The 20,643-nt window shown below is 35.4% G+C and overlaps 1 protein-coding gene across 1 annotated transcript in view; it reads right to left on the reverse strand.

Annotated features, from left to right (window-relative positions):
* MAN1A2 (mannosidase alpha class 1A member 2) overlaps positions 1-20,643 on the reverse strand; it is a 162,113-nt gene that overhangs the window by 125,966 nt on the left and 15,504 nt on the right. The gene's annotated exons all lie outside the window — the stretch shown is intronic.

The following is a 20,643-nucleotide window of genomic DNA, read 5'->3' on the forward strand; positions in this document are numbered from 1 at the left end:
CTCAGGTATCACCTATAGCCTGAGATTAAAATCTAAGCACATCCAGTCATAGAAAACAAACTTATGATTACCAAAGTGAATGGGGGGAGATAAATTAGGAGTGTGGGATTAACAGATACACACTACTATATATAAAATAGATAATAGACAAGGATTTACTATATAGCACAAAGAACTATATTCAACATCTTGTAATAACCTACAATGGAAAAGAACCTGAAATATGCATGTGTATGTTTCTGAATCACTTTGCTGTACACCTGTAACTAACACAATATTGTAAATCAACTATACTTCAATTTTTAAAAAAATCTCAGCATAGGGAAATGCAGACACACAGATAACTAAACAATATATGTAAAAACTCATCATAAACTTTATAAGACCTTCAAGTTGTTTTGCTGGAGTTTAAAAATACATAATAAAAAAAACAGTAAAATCACTACCCCAGTATGCACATTCTATATAAAACAAAGCCTGGCCTTTCTGCAATGAATCAGGACTGAAAATGGGTATAAAGTTCAAAGGAAAAGGAAATTATCATGCATACTAACTCCTCCCCACCTTCTTCCTTTCAGCTTCAATATTTTATAAGACTTTCACTGTTTTTTGGTCTTAGAAGGTAATTTGGTATTTTAAGTAGTCCCTCTGATTGACTAAAAAAGTATAAAGGATGAAAGTTGAATGGTTTTCTGATTATAATCAAGATCCTCTCCCCCCAAATCATTTATGATCATCAAAAAGTTACCATTAAATGCAGAGATGCCAAAGACAACACTAATGCATTAGACTACTGATTATAAAAAATCATCAGTACAAAATAACATCACTACAGGTCATCTGTCAAGACACAAAAAGAGTTTATTTAAAATATTCTTTATAAAATGGTTTTGTTAAGTTATTCATTATTTGCTTATGGAATAAAGTATTATCCACTCAGGCTTCAGTGCAGCTCCTGGCCCAAAGCAGCTATTTCAATTTAAGTATCCTTACCAAGTAACCTCTGCCTACACCTAAGGCAGTGAGACTCAACAACAAATGCTGAAGCCACCTCTCCTTGTTCCAGGGAATTTCTCTAAGCTCTGCCTTCCCATTTTCTGGTTTTGAACCTTTATTTTCTTCTTCTTTCTCTAATTTTCGTCTTATTGGCTCACACCCTCCTTCTCTGACAAACTGACCCCCTTCAAACTAACATTTTGTTTCTGTGGTCTACCTAGGTTTATTTGTTTTCTCCCTAAGACACTATCTCTTAAACTAAACATGTCCTTCAAAATTCATACTAACAAAATGTTTGTGTCCCTAGAAATTCATATGTTGAAACTCTAACCCCCAACATAGTATTTGGAGATGGGCCTTTAGGAAGTGATTAGGGTTAGATTAGGTCATAAGGGTGAGACCCTCATGATGGGTAGTGGCTTTATAAAAAGAGGAAGATAGAAATAGATCTTTCTCTGCCGCCCTCCCACACCACCACAAGCACAAAGGAAAAGCAATTTGAGGGCACAGCAAGAAGGCAGCCACCGGCAAGCCAGGAAGAGGGTATTCACCAGAAACCAAATCTTGCTGGGCCTTGATTTTGGACTTCCCAGGCTCCAAAACTGTAGAAAGTTGTTATTTAAGCCATCCTGTCTATGGTATTCTGTTATGGCAGTCTGAGCAGACTAAGACAGCCCCTGACACTCAGCTCAAGCCCTGCGGCCCACAAACTAACAGTGGCACAACAATTTTTAATTTTAATAAAGTCCAACTTATGTACTTTTTCCTTTTGTTGCCTGTGCTGCTGATGTCATATCCAAGTAATCATTGCCAAATCCAATGTCATGAAGCTTTTCCCTTAACTTTTAAGGGTTTTATAGTTTTAGCTCTTACATTATGTCTCTGACCCACTTTGAGTTAATTTTTTATACAGTGTTACAGCCAGATTTAAAAAAATTTTTTAAGGAATTAAGCCCCCTGAAGTAAGGAAATGGACCAAGAAGCAAAGCAAAGAAGCAAGAAATAATGCTCAAGTTACAGTATAAGAGAATGCAGCAAAGGAAGCCACTAATAATTTTTAGCCCTTCATTAAAATAATCCATATAACCTAGTATTTCTCAAAGGCAATATGGACATTTGGGGCAAGACAATTCAAACCTTTTTTGTGTGCAACCACCAGGACACTATGGAATGGTTAGCATTCTTGGCCCCCATACACTAAATACCAATAGAGCCACCTTTCCCCTCGTGACAACCAAAAAATGCCCCCATGTTTCCAAGAATCCTTGAAGGGGAGCATTACCGGCTCCTGTTTTAAACCCCTGCACAGAAGGTCTGAAAAGGTAGAGTCCAGAAAGACTATTTATATCTACATCTCTAAATAGCACAATGCAGATAAGAAATTCATCCCTAACTATAAAACAAGTCACTGTAATAAAACTTAGGGTTCTTTTCAGTTTACTTTATGTTTCTTAAGCTGTTTACATGTTATTCCCTACTTAAATTCAGGAATTCACCAGTATATTGGTAGCAAAATTCCTTCCCTTCCTACAGAAGCCAGAAGATTCAAGATCTTTCTATCTTTCTATCACCTAACAGCAAGGCAAGCGCCTATGACTACACTTAGGCAATCATATGCTCTGGCCGGGACTACAGATCCAGGGTAAGTGATATAAAGAAACGAGAACTCAATTTTACAAATCACTCAGGAAAGGAATTCCATGCAGAGGTAGCAAAGCCATAACTAGTGTTCAGAGACCAGCAGTACTGACAGTGGTACACTAACTGTTCCTTAACCTTCACTACAGTTCTGCATATGTGACTTCCTTTAATGCTTGACTACACTCAACTTAGTTCTCCAGACTTTAGGTCAATTCTGAAAGCCAATATCCTTCCAATAAATACCTTTTTCTGCATGCGTTACAGTTGGTTTCTACTATTTGTATCCAAGATTCCTCTCCTATAATTCTTTTTAATGTAAATGGAAGAGGTATTCTGGGACTATGACTTAAGCACATAGCTTTGACTCATTCCCTCTCAATTCTTGCTAAGGCAATTAAACCAATGTACAATGGAAAATTCTGACCCATCAATACCACTGAAAAATAGAGAAGTCTCACCTACATGTTTAAAACTCCAAGTTATTTTGAAAATGGCATGAGAACAAGATAAAATGCAAGAAGGTAGTCAACCAGCCCATAATTATTATTTACTACTACTCACTCATATAGAAGGTATTTTTCAGGAATCTGGGAAGAGACCTGTGACCTAGCAAGGGTCTAACCTATACAGCCTGCTCTCCTGCAAGGCTATTCACCTGAGTTGAGAACTGCTGTAACTTCCATAACTTCTAGCACAAGCTGAGAGAACCCACCTCAGTTGCTCCTGGGGAGAGGTCCTTTTGATCATCTACCCAGTTCAAAACCACCACCTGAAGGAAACTGCAAGGCTCTCCAGAGAAAAGGCCGATCCCAACAGGCATTAAATTTTGCCTGAGGCTGGGGAGGGAGGGGGGAAAAAAAAATTTGCCTGAGGTGAGGTGCTAGCTATTCAACTCCAATTCTATAAAGCGGCCCTTCATAGACTGCTTCACTGACTGTTCATCTAGACCTAAATAAAGTCCACACACTAAAAACAAGGAAGCCAGGTAGCATCAGTAAGTAAACCCAAATCCTCAATTCCAAATTCACTCTTCTGTGCTCTCCTTCTTGATGCTGGGTCTTAGACTTTGTAAACTACCCCTCTCCCTTTTGTCAGCTGGTTTCCTATTAGGTTCAACCAACAGGCAATACCAAAGGGAGACTGGAAAGTAGAAGGATCAAATCTTGATACCTAATTCTAAGATACTTATGGAGGCCAGTCATCAAGAAGACACAACAGTATAGAAATATATATACTGAGAGAAAGATGGATTATTTTGTGCATTTACTATCTTATCCAGACTCTCTGACTTGACAAACTGAGAATAGGGAAGGCACAGCTAACTGGCCAGCCATGAACTGAGGAGGCAGACCTACACCTCAAGTCTCTATGACATCCTTTCCAAGACATTTAAGAAGCATCAGCTATTTTTCAAGCATTGGCAAAATAGAGATGAGCAAGTGATGGCACACAAGAAGAATATAATATCAGGAAACAGTAATTGAAAGGTTGCCTGCTGTGCAAAAGACTCTGTTCTGCCAGCCTGTAACCTGACTGAACGCAGCATTTGCCAACCATGTGCTGGAAGCAACAGTGCAATGAAACAGCAGCTTTTCTTTTATTCTGTTTTTTTTTTTATCTTGTTTTGTTTTTTGTCTTCTGTTTAAGTTAGTTTTAATTTTTATTATTGGTATTCGTTTTGGGGCTCTCTTGTTTGTTTGGGTGTCTTCTTGTTTCCTGCTTTCCATGTTGTCTCTTTTGATGTTGTTGTTTGCTTGTTGATTCGTTTTTTGTTTGTTTGGATTTGTTTTTGTTACTTATCTTGGGTTTTATTTGTCTGTTTGTTTTCTTTTGTGTGTGTGTGCTTGTTTTTCTTTTTGTTTGCTCGGTTTTGTTTTTATTATTTGCCTTGGGCTTTGTTTGGCTGTTTTTTTTTCTTGCAGCTTGCAGGGTCTTCGTTCCCAGGCCAGAGGTCGGGCCTGAGCCCCTGTGTGGTGGGAGCCCCAAATCCGAGCCACTGGACTACCAGAACACTTCAGGCCCAAGGGAATATTAATTGCTGTGAGCTCTCCCAGGGTCCTCATCTCAGCACCAAGACCCAGCTCCACTCAACTGCCCACAAGCTCCAGTGCTAGACGCCTCAGGCCAAACAATCAGCAAGAAAGGAACACAGCCCCACCCATCAACAAGAATAAGACGACAGAGAAACATGAAACAGATGAAGGAGCAAGGTAAAAACCTACAAGGCCAAATAAATGAAGAGGGACTGGGCAATTTACCTGAAAAAGAAATCAGAGTAATGATAGTAAATACAAAATCTTGGAAATACAATGGAAGCAAGAATCGAGAAAATACAAGAAATGTTTTAAGGAACATAGAAGAACTGAAGAACTAACAAACAGTGATGAACAACACAATAAATGAAATGAGAAATACACTAGAAGGAATCAATAGCAGAAAAAATGAGCCAGAAGAACGAATAAGTGAGCTGCAAGATAGAATGGCTGAAATAACTGCTGAGGAACAGAATAAAGAAAAAAGAATGAAAAGAAATGAGGACAGTCTCAGAGACCTCTGGGACAACATTAAAGGCACCAACATTCAAATTATAGGGGGCCCTGAAGAAGAAGAGAAAGAGGTAAGGTCTGAGAAAATATTTGAAGAGATTATAGTCAAAAATTTCCCTAACATGGTAAAGGAAATAGCCACCCAAGTCCAAGAAATGCAGAGGCCCATACAGGATAAACCCAAGGAAAAACACGACAAGACACATATTAATCAAACTAACAAAAATTAAATTCAAAGAAAAACTATTAAAAGAAGCAAAGGAAAAGCACAAGGGAATCCCCATAAGGTTATCTGCTGATTTTTCAGCAAAATGTCTGCAGGCCAGAAGGGAGTGGCAGGATATATTTAAAGTGGTGAAAGGGAAAAACCTACAACCAAGATTAATCCACCCAGCAAAGATAGCATTCAGATTCGATGGCAAAATCAAAAGCTTTACAGACAAGCAAAAGTTAAAAGTATTCAGCACCACCAAACCAGCTTTAGAACAAATGCTAAAGGAACTTTTCTAGGGGGGAAACACAAAAAAAACAAATCCAAAACAATTTTTAAAAACGGTAATAGGAACATACATATCAATAATTACCTTAAATGTAAATGGATGAAGTGCTTCAGCCAAAAGACATAGACTGGCGGAATGGATACGAACACAAGACTGATATATATGCTGTCTACAAGAGACCTACTTCAAACATGAGGACACATACAGACTGAAAGTGACAGGGTGGAAAAACATATTCCATGCAAATGGAAGTAAAAGAAAGCTGGAGTAGCAATAATCATATCAAACAAAATAAACTTTAAAACAAAGACTATTATAAGAGAAAAGAAAGGACACTACATACTGACTGAGGGATCAATCCAAGAAGATGTAACAACTGTAAATATTTATGCACCCAACACAGGAGCAACTCAATACATAAGGCAATGGCTAACAACCATAAAAGGGGAAATCGACAGTAACACAATAATAGTGGGGGACTTTAACACCCTACTTACACCAAAGGACAGATAACCCAGACAGAAAATTAATAAGGAAACACAAGCTTTAAATGACACATTAGACCAGACAGACTTAACTGATATTCATAGGACATTCCATCCAAAAGCAGCCGAATACACTTTCTTCTCAAGTGCACACAGAACATTCTCCAGGAGAGATCACATCTTGGGTCACAAATCAAGCCTTGGTAAACGTAAAAAAACTGAAATGGTATCAAGCATCTTTTCTGACCACAATGCTGAGATTAGAAATCGATTACAGGAAAAAAAAAAACAGTAAAAAAACACAAAGACATGGAGGCTAAACAATATGCTACTAAATAACCAAGAGATCACTAAAGGAATCAGAGAAAATCAAAAAGTACCAAAAAACAAATGACAATGAAAACACGATGACCCAAAACCTATGGGATGCAGCAAAAGCAGTTCTAAGAGGGAAGTTTATAGCAATACAATCATACCTCAAGGAACAAGAAAAATCTCAAATAAACAACCTAACCTTACACCTAAAGCAACTCGAAAAAGAAAAACACACAAAATCCAACGTTAGTAGAAAAAAAGAAATCACAAAAATCAGTGCAGAAATAATGAAACAGAAACGAAGAAAACAATAGCAAAGATCAATGAAACTAAAAGCTGGTTCTTTGAAAAGATAAACAAAATCGATAAACCTTTAGCCAGACTCATAAAAAAGGGAGAGGACTCAAATCAATAAAATTAGAAATGAAGAAGGGGAGATTACAACTGAAACTGCAGAAATACAAAGGATCATAAGATGTTACTACAAGCAGCTATATGCCAATAAAATGGACAACCTGGAAAAAATGGACAAATTCTTAGAAAGGTACAACCTTCCAAGACTGAACCAGGAAGAAATAAAAAATATAAACAGACCAATCACAAGTAGTGAAATTGACATTGTGATTAAAAACCTTCCAAAAAACCGAAGTCCAGGACCAGGTGGCTTCAAAGGCGAATTCTATCATTTAGAGAAGAGGTAACACGATACTTCCTCAAACTCTTGGAAAAATTAGAGGGATGAGCACTCCCAAGCTCCTTCTACAAGGCCACCATCACTTTGATACCAAAATCAAACAAAGATATCACATAAAAAGGAAAATTACAGAGCAATATCACTGATGAACACAGACGCAAAAATCCTTAACGCAATACTAGCAAACAGAATCCAACAACACATTAAAAGGGTCACACACTATAATCAAGTGGGATTTATCCAAAGGATGCAAGGATTCTTCAATATACACAAATCAGTCGATGTGAGACACCATATTAACACACTGAAGAATAAAAACCATATGATCATCTCAATAGATGCAGAAAAAGCTTTTGACAAAAATTCAACACACATTTATGATAAAAACTCTCCAGAAAGTGGGCACAGAGGGAACATACCTCAACATAATAAAGGCCATATATGACAAACCCACAGCAAACATCATTCTCAATGGTGAAAAACTGAAAGCATTTCCTCTAAAATCAGGAACAAGACAAGGATGTACACTCTTGCCACTCTTATTCAACAGAGTTTTGGAAGTCCTATCCACAGCAATCAGAGAAGAAAAAGAAATAAAAGGAATACAAATTGGAGAAGAAGAAGTAAAACTGTCACTGTTTGCAGATGACATGATACTATATGTAGAAAATCCTAAAGATGCCACCAGAAAACTACTAGAGCTAATCAATGAATTTGGTAAAGCTGCAGGATACAAAATTAATGCACAGAAATCTCTTGCATTCCTATACACTAACAAAAAAAGATCAGAAAAAGAAATTAAGGAAACAATTCCATTTACCACTACAACAAAAAGAATAAAATACCTAGGAATAAACCTACCTAAGGAGGTAAAAGATCTGTACTCAGAAAACTATGAGATTCCAATGAAAGAAATCAAAGATGACACAAACAGGTGGAGAGATATACCATTTTCTTGGAGTGGAAGAACCAATACTGTGAAAATGACTATACTACCCAAAGCAATCTACAGATTCAGTGCAATCCTTATCAAATGACCAATGGCATTCTTCACAGAATTAGAGAAGAAAAATTTTACAATCTGTATGGAAACACTAAAGACCCTGAATAGCCGGAGCAATCTTGAATAAGAAAAATGGAGCTGGAAGAATCCTGCTCCCTGACATCAGACTATGTTACAAAGCTACAGTAATCAAGACAGTATGGTACTGGCACAAAACCAGAAATATAGATCAGTGGAACAGGATAAAAAGCCCAGAGATACACCCACACACCTATGGTCACCTAATCTATGACAAACGAGGCAATAATATACAATGGAGAAAAGACAGCCTCTTCAATAAGTGGTGCTAGGAAAACTGGACAGCTACATGTAAAAGTATGAAATTAGGACAATCCCTAACACCATACACAAAAATAAACTTGAAGTGGATTAAAGACCTAAATGTAAAGCTGGACACTATAAAACTCTTAAGAGGAAAACACAGGCAGAGCACTCTTTGACATAAACCACAGCAAGATGTTTTTTGACCCACCTCCTAGAGTAATGAAAGTAAAAACAAAAATAAATAAATAAGACCTAAAGAAACTTAAAAGCTTCTGCGCAGCAAAGGAAACCATAAACAAGACGAAAAGACAGCCCTCATAATGGGAGAAAATATTTGCAAATGAACCAACTGACAAGGGATTAAGCTCCAAAATATACAAACAGCTCATGCAGCTCAATACCAAAAAAACAAACAACACAATCAAAAAATAGTCAGAAGACCTAAATAGACATTTCTCCAAAGAAGACATACAGATGACCAACAGGCACATGAAGAGATTCTCAACATCACTAATTATTAGAGAAATACAAATCAAAACTACACTGATCAGAATGGCCATCAAAAAATCTACAAATAGTAAATGCTAGAGAGGGTGTGGAGAAAAGGGAACCCTCTTGCACTGTTGGTGGGAATGTAAATTGATATAGCCACTATGGAGAACAGTATGGAGGTTCCTTAAAAAACTAAAAATAGAATTATCATATGACCCAGCAATCCCACTCCTGGGTATATACCCAGAGAAAACCATAATTCCAAAAGATATATGCACCCCAATGTTCACTACAGCACTATTTACAATAGCCAGGACATGGAAGCAACCAAAACGTCCATTAACAAAGGAATGGATAAAGATGTGGTACATATATACAATAGAATATTACTCAGCCATGAGAAGGAACAAAATTGTGCCATCTGCAGAGATGTGGATAGACCTAGAGACTGTCATATGGAGTGAAGTAAGTCAGAAAGAGAAAAACAAATACCATGTATTAATGCATATATGTGGAATCTAGAAAAATGGCACAGATGAACCTATTTGCAAAGCAGAAATAAACACACAGACATAGAGAACAAATGTATGGACACCAAGGGGGGAGGGGGGTGGGGCGAACTGGGAGTAGTATATACACTACTATGTATAAAACGGATAACTAATGAGAACCTGCTGTGTAGCTCAGGGAACTCTACTCAGTGCTCTGTGGTGACTTAAATTGGAAGGAAATCCAAAAAGGAGGGGATATATGTATATGTATTGCTGATTCACTTTGCTGTACAGCAGAAATTAACACAATATTGTAAAGCAACTATACCCCAATAAAAAAAAAATTTTTTTTAATATATACACTAAACAACAGAACTCCAAAACATATGAAGCAAGCACTGATAGGAATGTAGGAATAAAACAGACAATTCCACAATAATAGTTGGAGATTTCAATACCCCAATTTCAATAACCCCACTTTAAATAGACAGAAGAGTAATATGGAAAGAGAAGACTTGAACAATATAAAAACCCACTAGACCTAAAAAGCATGTATAGAACACTCTACCCAACAACAGTAGAATCCACATTCTTCTCAAATGCACATGCAATGTTCTCTAAGATAGCCCATTATTAGGGCACAAATTAATTATCAATAAATGTAATGAGATTAAATCATACAAAGTATCACTGATTACAATAAAATGAAATTAGAAATCAATAGCAGAAAAAAATAAAAATTCAAAATATGTAGAAATTAAACAACACACTCTTAAACAAACAATGGGTCAAAAAAGAAATCACGTGGCAAATTAGGAAATACAAGAAGAATGAAAACAAAATCACAACATACCAAGAATTATGGAATGCAACAAAAGCAGTGCTCAGAGGGAAATTCATAGCAGTAAATACCTCCGTTTAAAAAGAAGGTATCAAATTAGTAATGTAACTTTACATCTAAGTAGCTAAAAGAACAAGAGCAAACTAAACCCAAAGCTAGCAAAAGGAAAAAACAATAAAGATAAGAATAAACAAAATAGAGAATAATTTAAAAGAAGAGACAGATGATGGTTCTTTGAAAAGATCAACAAATTTGACAAAACTTTAGCTAAATGACAAAGCAAAAAAAGGGAAGCAAATAAAATCAGAAATAAAAATGGGGACCTCACTACCAACTTTACGAAAATAAAAAAGATTAAAACAGAGTACTATAGGTGGCGCAGTGATTAGGAGTCCACCTGCCAGTTCAGGGGACACAGGTTCGATCCCTCGTCTGGGAGGATCCCACATGCCACGGAGCAACTAAGCCCGTGCACCACAACTACTGAACCTGCGCTCTAGAGCCCATGAGCCACCAACTACTGAAGCCCTCGTGCCTAGAGCCCTTGCTCTGCAACAAGAGAAGCCACCACAAGGAGAAGTCCGTGCACTGCAACTAAGAGCAGCCCCCGCCTGCCACAACTAGAGAAAGCCCGCGCTTAGCAACGAAGACCCAATGCAGCCAAAAATATATTTTAAAAACTTAAATCTTTAAAAAAATAAAAATAAATAAATAAAAGAGAGTACTATTAACAACTGTACACCAACAAATTAGATAACCTGGATAAACCAGATACAATCCTAGAATGGCACAAATTACCAAAACTGACTCAAGAAGAAACAGAATATCTGCAGAGACCTATAACAGATAAGGAATGAAGAACTGATACATGCTACAGTGTGGCTGAGTCTCAAAAACATCATGCTAAGTGAAAAAAGCAAAAGCTAGATACAAAAGGTCTTACATAGCATGATTCCATTTATGTGAAATACTTACCACATAGGTAATAATACTTACCAGAATAAGTAAATCCTTAGAAACAGAAAGCAGATTGGTGGTTTGCCAGGGAATGGTGGAGAGGAAGGAATGGGGAGTAACTCCTTAATGGGTTTAGAGTAACCTTTTGGGATATGAAAATGTTCTGGAACTAGACAGAGGTGGTGGCTGCACAACACTGTGAAATGTATTAAATGCCACTAAATTGTTCACTTTAAAACGGTTAATTTTATGTTTTGCAAAATTTACCTCAATTAAAAAACTAAATACTTGTGGAACAGCTTAGAATCAAGAAGGCAAACACAATTTTAAAGAATGAGGTAGAACCCACCCTACCTGTCTTAGTCAGTTTGTGCTGCTATAACAAAGTACTATAGACTGAGTGGCTTATAAACCACAACAATTTATTTCTCACAGTTCCTGAAGGCTGGAAGTCCAAGATCAGTGTGCCAACATGGTCAGGTTCTGGTGAGAATCCTCTTCCAGGCTGCAGACTGCCAACTTCTCAAATGGTAGTAAGAGCAGAGAGAGAGAAAACAAGCTCTCTTGTGTCTTTTTATAAGGGCATTAATCCCATTCATGAGGGTTTAATCCTCATGACCTAATTACTTCCCAAAGGCCCCATCTCCTAATACCATCATATTGGAGACCAGGATTTCAACAAAAGAATTTGGGGAGGACACAGACATTCAGTCCAAAGCAATTCCTAATATCAAGACTTTCTAAAGCTACACTTATTTTTTTTTAAGATTTATTCTACTTATTTATTTATGTATTTATTGCCTGTGTTGGGTCTTCGTTGCTGTGCGTGGGCTTTCTCTAGTTGTGGCAAGCAGGGGCTACTCTTTCCTGCAATGCGCAGGCTCCTCATTGCAATGGCTTCTCTTGTTGCGGAGCATGGGCTCTAGGCGCGCAGGCTTCAGTAATTGTGGATTGCGGGCCTCAGTAGTGGTGCCTTGTGGGCTCTAGAGCGCAGGCTCAGTAGTTGTGGCACACGGGCTTAGTTGCTCCACAGCATGTGGGATCTTCCCGGACCAGGGCTCGAAGCCATGTCCCCTGCACTGGCAGGCGGATTCTTAACCACTGCGCCACCAGGGAAGCCCCTATGCTTACCATTATTAAAACAGTATGTTATGCTAGTTCAACAAATATACAAAAGAACATAGAGAATCCAGAAACAAACCTATGGAAATATGAAAAACTGTTATATGGCAGAAATGGCATTACACACCCATAGGAAAGGAAAGACTCTTCAGTAAGTAGCACAGGGACAAAGTGGACACCCATATGGATAAACATAAATTCAGTCCCTACCTCATCATACACAAAAATCAAAACCAAGTAGATTAAATCCCTAGATGTGAAAAACAAAACTTTAAAACCACCAAAATTGAAAATATCGAAGACTGTAACTTCAGGGTATAAAAGCATTCCCTATGTAAAAATCCAAAAACCAAAATACCATAAAGGAAAATATAATGAACTTCAATCACACTTAAACCTCTATAAAACTAAAGAGACCATTGCAAGAAGATATGTGTAATGCATATAACTAATGAAGAATTCATCTAGAATGTACAGATAATTCCTACAAATGAATAAGAAAAACAATCTCAACAAAAATTGGCAAAAAAAATGAACAAGCAACTCAAAGATGAGGAAACCCAAACAACCAATAAATAAAAAATATTCCACCTCACTAGTAATCAGAGAACTAAAAACTAAAATTGGCATCAGATTGCTAAAGATTTTTAAAATTTAACAATGCCATGGTTTGCAAAGATGCAAACGGGAGTGTAAACTGGTACCCCTTTAGAGACTAACTTAGCAACAAACTATGGAGACAATGATGCATATACTTTACAACTCAATAATTCTATTGCTAAGCTTTTACCTTGAAGAAAAAACACATGTGCCCAAGAACACATGTACAAGAATGTTTTTGCAGCAAAAAATATGGAATTAACCTAAAAAACAAAATCTATCAACAGGGGCATATATAAATAATTTGAAGTTTAATCATACAATAGAATATGTAAGTGAATAAAATAACTAAGCCAGAGCCTGATATGTTAATATACATAAATCATTTTTAAAATGTTGAATTAAAAAAAAACTTGCTGAATGAGATATACAATGTTTAAGAACGTGCAGAACAATACAATTATATATTTTTATATTTATTGGTATATATAATTTATATTGATATATATGTAGTAGAAGTACAAAACCATGTACTGAGAAAGACAATGTCAAACTCAGGCTAGAGGTTTACCTCAAGAAGGGTAATCTTCAGCTAAAATAGAAAAATGTTAAGATTTAAAATAGTGGATACAGTGACAATATCAGCTGTTAAGACTTTTATGTATGCTTATAACTTTAAAAAAAAATAATGATAAAGAGGACTTACACCAGCTATCAAAACATACTATTGTACACTATTATAAAACTATTAAAATAGTGTGTTATTTTAGGGAGTAATTGGAAGGATCCATGGGGGTTTAAAGAAAAAAAGAACTCTCTATAATCTGGGATATATTATCTTTTATTTAACCAATTCTCTGATAACAGACATTTGGATCATTCACAATATATCATGTTATAGCTTCAGGGGACATTCTTAAACATCTCTTTGTGCAATGATGTAAAGATTTTCCAAGAATAAGTTCTTAGAAGAATTTCTAAATTAAAGAATATGTACTTTAAAGTAGTTGATATTTACTAAAATAGTTGATTACTAAATTGTTCATCACAAAAATTCTATTAATTTACACTTACACCAACAGTAAAAGTGCAAGAGGAGCCATCCAATCAATGTTCACTGCACCCTAGATATAACCAATCTTTTGAAGTAGAGGAAAAAAATCTAGGTCATGAAAAGGTAAATGTTTATTAATGGCATCACAAATTAACAGAAAAAATAATTCACATTTATTATACACACCAAAAAGATATAAACTTTATATCAGATGCCACCTTACTGCAAAGTAATTAAAGAAGTCATGTACACACATGTAATTTTATAAATAAACTTACAATATAACCCTATAGAGCTAAACATAAATAGTTTTAGATACACAAATACATATAATTGTACCAAATCTCAATTTAGCACAATGATTGACATCATCTTTTAGATGCCAGGGTCTGGCTCCTTATTAAAGAAAGCTTCAGAACATTGCATCTCACTTCCTGATAACCCTGTCCATACGTCAGAAATGCATAAATTAATGACATAAATGCATATTAGGAAAAAAAGAAAGGAAGAAAGGTAAGGTAACAACTTATCTGAACTCTCAAAAATTACCAAAGAACTAAATATATATACTTGAGCCTCACCTAGGTGAAAAGACATCTCTAAGACCCTCAGAATCTGACTCCAAAGATAATACTATATGCTTTAAGACAATGTTAAGATCTGAATCTAAGGTTTAACTTTCTCAGTAGTGTCCAACTGAAAATTAATCCTCTGTAATATTCTCCAATAACCCCAATACTTAGTATAATGCTTGGTACATCATACTCAAAAACACTTTCTTAATAAGTGAATGTGATATCACTAAGGAGAGACCAAGAGATCTACACAAGTAACAGAGGTTGATATTATAAATATGTAAATGTCAAAAATGTAAAAGGAAAAACAATACACACATTGTTTTTTGTAGTCTCCAGATTACTTCACATCCTTTTTTTTAAAACTATTTATATAACTTATCTCTAAAGCTCTTATTAAGATATGGAGAACAAAAGAACATGGCATCTTTCAATACTGAGGTTAGGAAATTATAATCTTAAAGAAAATTTGGCATCGGGGTAATAAGAGCCTTCACAGGGTCTGAGGCCTGAATTACTCAAGCACTCTTGTTTTTCCATAGAATCTATCCTAAAGTTTTATATGAGAGATGTAATTGTTAACTGAGCTCAAAAATGACACCTGGAAATACTTTTGTAAATATACCTATTACTTTCAGGCTGGTATAAAATATGTCCAGTAAGTTATACTTTTAAACTTATGAGAAATAAGAATGTATAAAAACAGCATTTCAGTCATTTACTCTTTAAATTGGTACACATTTCATTATATAAATAATCATAATATGATATAAATTAGTCATTTATAAAATGATTTTTTAATCTTAATTTTTATATATAGAAATGACACTAATTCCTATTTAGTATGCACTTTATTTTCAAAGTATCTGTAATGCCTTGAACTAAATTACTACACATTCTTCAGTCCCCACTTCATAAAATTACTGGTATTTCATATGCATGAGCTGGAAGGAATCTTTAAAGGTTCATTCAATTCCTTCATTTCATAAATAAGGCACAAAGGAAGTTGAATAGCTTGATGAAATGCATCCAGCAAGTAAGGACAACACTGAAACTAGAGCCCCTATCTCTTAACACTGAGCCCAATGCCCTTTTAAATATACAATGATGCCTTCCTTCTGGACTACATAAAATTCCAAGATAAATCATTGGAATCAATGCCTTTTAAAGTGGATGTTGCTTTATAATAAATCCTAAAAGCCAATCTGTAAATAAATCTCCATCCATGCTTCATTACAACCATGTTCTAAAAGGGAAAAAAATCCAGCAAAAATTTAATGACAATCAAAACAAAGTTTTCTGACAGAATTTGCACAATTATGGAAAAAGAAAGTAGCAAACATTTTCCTAGCCAAGAATATGTAGTCAGCCTAAACCATAAGTTAAATATTTTTATAACCTTCAAACAATAGTAAACATAACATTTGCCCAGTTAATCAATTAAATTAATGTTTACCACATACTACAGATTTTAAGTAGATGCTTAGCTTCTGTGGTGCCAACTTTCCAACTATGGCATGATCTAGATTTTAAAGTGTTCATACTTGTAAAAATAAGATTAGTAATACCTAACTTACAGGTCTGATGTAAAGACTAAAGGTTAAACATGTGAAAACACTCATCACATACTCTCTACTGTTATTTTTTTTCCTAAAGAAGGAAAAATTCAATGTGAGGACATGCAAAATACCTTAGATACATGTGTATGAAAAAGTTTTTTCTAGAAAGGGCAAATATGAATAATTCCTGAGTTTTTAAAATTATTTTTAATAAAGAGCCTTTATTAAAGACTGTATCCTTCTCACTTTAAGACATCATTCGTCCTACTTTTGCATCTTATCTCTCAATGCCTCCTAGCATTTTGTTTATATCTTCTCTTGTGGAATTTGTCACCTTGCCATGGACATCGTTTATTCAAGATATATACTTTTCCAGATGGCTTCAATGGGGAATTCTACCAAACATACAAAGAAGAACTTATACTGATCCTTCTTAAACTCTTCCAAAAGACTGAAGAGGAGGGAACACTCCCAAAGTCATTCTATGAAGCCACCATCACCCTGTTACCTAAACCAGACAAAGACAATACCAAAAAAGAAAACTAAAGGCCAATATCTCTGATGAATAGAGATGCAAAAATTTTCCACAAAATATTAGCAAACCAAATCCAACAAGACATAAGAAAGATCATACACCACAATCAAGTTGGATTCATCCCAGACTCACACGGATGGTTCAACATATGCAAATCAATCAATGTGATACACCACATCAACAAAAGAAAAGACAAAAATCACATGATCATCTCAATACACACAGAAAAAGCATTTAATAAAATTCAACATCCAATCATGATAAAAGCTCTTACCAAAGTGAGTAGAGAGGGAACATATCTCAACATAATAAAAGCTATTTATGACAAGCCTACAGTTAACATAATACTCAATGGTGAAAAGCTGAAAGTCTTCCTGCTAAAATCCAGAATAAGACAAGAATGCCTGTGTTCACCACTTATATTCAACATAGTATTAGAAATCCTAGCCACAGCAATCAGACAGTAAAAAGAAATAAAGGGTATCCAAATTGGAAGAGAAGAGGTAAAATTGACATTATATGCAGATGACATGCTACTATATATAGAAAATCCTAAAGACTCCACAAAAATCTACTAGAACTGATAAACAAATTCAGCAAGGGAGGAGGATACAAGATTAACATACAGAAATCGGTTGCATTTATGCTCACAATGAAATATCATAAAGGGAAAGTTAAAAATCCAATCCCTTTTAAAATCGCATCAAAAAAAAAAAAATACTTAGGAATAAACCTGACCAAGGAGATAAGAGACTTATATGCTGAGAACTATAAAACACTGATAAAGGAAACTGAAGATGATTCAAAGAAATGGAAAAATACCCCATGCTTTTGGATTAGAAGAATTAATACTGTTAAAATGGCCATACTACCTAAAGCAATCTACAGAGTTACTATGATCCCTGTCAAATTACCCATGATATTTTTCACAGAACTAGAACAAATAATTCTAAAATCTATATGGAACCATAAAAGACCCAGAATTGCCAAAGCAATCCTGCAGGAAAAATAACAAAGCTCGAGGCATAACCCTCCCAAACTTCAGACAATACTACAAAGCTACAGCAATCAAAACAGCATGGTATTGGGAATTCCCTGGTGGTCCAGTGGTTAGGACTTGGTGCTTTCACTGCCAGGGCCCAGGTTCAATCCCTGGTTGGGGAAATACACAAGCCATGCAGCACGGTCAAAAAGGAAAAACAAAACAACATGGTACTGGCACAAAAACAGACATATGGATCAATCGTACAGAATAGAAAGCCCAGAAATAAACCCACACACCTACGGTCAATTAATTTGCAACAAAGGAGGCAAGAATATACAATGGAGAAGACAGCCTCTTCAGCAAGTAGTGTTGGGAAAGCTGGACAGCCGCATGCCAATCAATGTTAGAACACACCCTCACACCATACACAAAAATAAACTCAAAATAGCTTAAAGACAAATATAAAACATGACTCCATAAAACTCCTACAAGAGAACACAGGCAAAACATTCTCTGACATAAATCATACCAATGTTTTCTTAAGGCAGTCTCCCAAGGAACAGAAATAAAAGCAAAAATAAACAAATGGGACCCAATCAAACTTATAAGCTTTTGCACAACTAAGGAAACCTCCAACAAAACAAAAGACAACCTACGGACTAGGAGAAAATATTTGCACATGATGCGACTGACAAAGGCTTAATTTCCAAAATATACAAACAGCTCATACAACTCAGTAACAAAAAAACAAAGAACCCAATCAAAAAATGGGTAGATTACCTAAACAGACATTTCTCCAAAGAAGACATACAAATGGCCAACAGGCATATGAAAAAATGCTCAATATCACTAATTATTAGAGAAATGTAAATCAAAACTACAATGAGGTACCACCTCATACTGGTCAGAATGGCCATCATTAAAAGGTCTACAAATAACAAAGGATGGAGAGGGTGTGGAGAAAAGGGACCCTTCCTACCCTGCTGGTGGGAATATAAATTGGTGCAGCCACTATGAAAAACAGTATGGAGGTTCCTTAAAAAATAGAGCTTAAAAACAGAGCTGCCATATGATTCAGCAATCCCACTCCTGGCAATAGAACCTGACAAAACTCTAATTTGAAAAGATACATGCACCCCCATACTCATGGCAGCACTATTTACAATAGCCAAGACATGGAAACAACCTAAATGTCCATCAAAAGATGAATGGATAAAGAAGGTGTGGTATATTTACACAATGGAGTATTTACTCAACCATAAAAACAGTGAAATAATGCCATTTGCAGCAACATGGATGAACCTAGAGATTATCATACCAAATAAAGTCAGAAAGAGAAAGACAAATATCGTATGATACCACTTATATGTGGAACCTAAAATACAACACAGATGAACTTATTTACGAAACAGAAACAGATTCACAGACATAGAAAATAAACATGGTTACCAAAGTGGAAAGGGGGTGAGGGAGGGATAAATAAGGAGTTTGGGATTAGCAGATACAAACTACTATATGTAAAGTAGATAAACAACACAGTCCTACTGTATAACACAGGGACCTGTGTTATATATCCTGCAATAAACCACAACAGAAAATTAGATGAAGAACATATGTATATATAACTGAATCACTTTGCTGTATACCAGAAACTAACACAACACTATAAATCAACTATACTTCAATTTAAAATAAAAAAATATATACTTTCATTAAGGGTCAAATGTACCTCAAGCATTGGAAATACAAAAATAATTAAAAGAACAGTCATTTGTCCTCAAAGAGCCCATGTTCTACTGGGAACAACAGATAAGTAAGCAGATGATTATAAATATGCAGTCACAGACAATACATGAGAAAGATAAAAGTACATGGGAAAAAGACTACGTAAAGGCAGGGAAAGTAAGGGAATAAATCTATCTGTGGATGTGGGCAATCTCAGCTGTTAATGGGTAAATTAATATTAACAAGACTGCTGTAGATCAAAGAACACTATTATTAAATAAGATTAAAAGCAAGTCAAGGTAATTCAAGCACAGATTTATAATACTAAATGATGATAAAAAATGAAACCTAATCTTAGACTACATATTACAGAGGCTTCATAATCTACATAAGTCTACATTAGTAATATAGAAGGAATATTCTGAGATTGTATGTTTGATACTTTAATAGGAAGAAAAGTCAAAAGAAATATTAATAAATAAAAATAAACATTTCACAGCCCTAGAACACTTGCTATGAAACCCAAGAGAAATTTTGGAAAGGCTATTATAGCTTTAAAGCAAATAAACCATCAATATGTTTGAACAAATTTTATTTCCTTAAAACATTTAACTTCATCCAATAAATAATGTTTACCTATTAGCATTCAACTTCTGGGGCACTGAACAGTATGTCATCTCCTGCAATTTCCAACACTTCCTGACCAACACGAAAATCAGGACATACCTTGGCATTCTGCAATTTAACCACACCATACTAATACTTTATTCATTTCTGAGAAGAATGAAAAACATTCTGATTTTATAACAGTGATTTTATAATGCTGAACTAATAAAAGCAAAGTCACTATCACTTTGCTTAGGATCAAAATTAGACTTTAAATAAGGGTATACAAAATTTCATCTGATGAGCAGGCCCAAAACACAGCTTCTACCAAATTACTATTAATACTTATGAAAGATGCAGAAAATAATAAAAACTCAGACTATCAAAGAAATAAGAGCCATCATGTCAGAATCTGGAAGAATTCTTCAGTAACTTATAACCATATTTAACTCATGAAACAAAAAATATCCAAACTACTACACAACCCCAACTGTAACTTATCTCAGAGACCCAATGATAAAATGGGACAGAAACCTTTATATAGTCAGAGCACTGTTCAACTTTCCTTTCCCCACAGTCTCTTCCCAATTGTTTCCT

The sequence above is a fragment of the Monodon monoceros genome, unplaced genomic scaffold (genome assembly GCF_005190385.1).
Source record: "Monodon monoceros isolate NGI ecotype Baffin Bay Population unplaced genomic scaffold, NGI_Narwhal_1 Super_Scaffold_18, whole genome shotgun sequence".
In the NCBI taxonomy this organism is placed as follows: domain Eukaryota; kingdom Metazoa; phylum Chordata; class Mammalia; order Artiodactyla; family Monodontidae; genus Monodon; species Monodon monoceros.